Below are 872 nucleotides of genomic sequence, written 5' to 3'. Positions count from 1 at the left end.
AACTCATATGCCTGTCTTTTGTTTGGCTGGAAACCACAGGTGTGGGTTCAATTCCAGACCTGAAGGGCAGTTAGGGGCCATAGTCTCAGTGGTTCCACCAGGCTCTATCATACCAGCAAACCTGGTCCCACCACCTCCTTTTTTTTTCCCCTCCAAATGATTTTGAGTTTTGTTCCACATTGTTCTCCCTCTCTATCAAGGATCTCCTATATAGATCCCCTTGCAAGTGGATGACAGTGGCAGCTGGGCACCATCTAGTTCTCCTGGTCTCATAGTCATATAGGCTGCAGATCGGATGTTGTCCCAGTCGCTAGGACTAATTGTTTCCATGAATTTTGGTTTTCTTCATTCTTTGCTCTGGATGAGGAGAGAACCATTGTTGCATCTAGATGGCAGCTTGCTAGCTTTTAAGATCCCAGTCGCTGCTGGCCAAAGTAGGAGGTGGAACAATGTTTTGTAAAGTATGTTATGCCAATTGAGCTTTGATGTCCCCTGCGACTATGGTCCCAAGCCTGCAGGTTCAGCTACTCGGTCCCTCTGGTAGCTGGCTGTGACCAAGCAGTGACCACAACCTTGCCCCTTGTCAGGTCTACTATACACATGGGAATTCTGATCATTCATATAAACTTATAGGACCATTGTCTGCCAACCCTATATATGTTCTTGGATATACTCCCTATTTCATAGACATACCTAATCGTTCAGCCTGTGCAATTGGGTATCTATCCACCCATATACTCATGTTTGCCTTCTCTGACAATGCAGTACTGTATGTGCAAAAGGGTTCGTCTTTGTTGCCTGTACCTCCCATGTATCTCTCTATGTCTTTCTCATCCTCAATGCTGCCATATTGGTTATTGGTACAATGTACA

Source organism: Orycteropus afer, unplaced genomic scaffold (genome assembly GCF_000298275.1).
Source record: "Orycteropus afer afer isolate SDZICR_OR568_19922 unplaced genomic scaffold, OryAfe1.0 scaffold00548, whole genome shotgun sequence".
In the NCBI taxonomy this organism is placed as follows: domain Eukaryota; kingdom Metazoa; phylum Chordata; class Mammalia; order Tubulidentata; family Orycteropodidae; genus Orycteropus; species Orycteropus afer.
Note: the sequence above shows the minus strand (reverse complement) of the source record.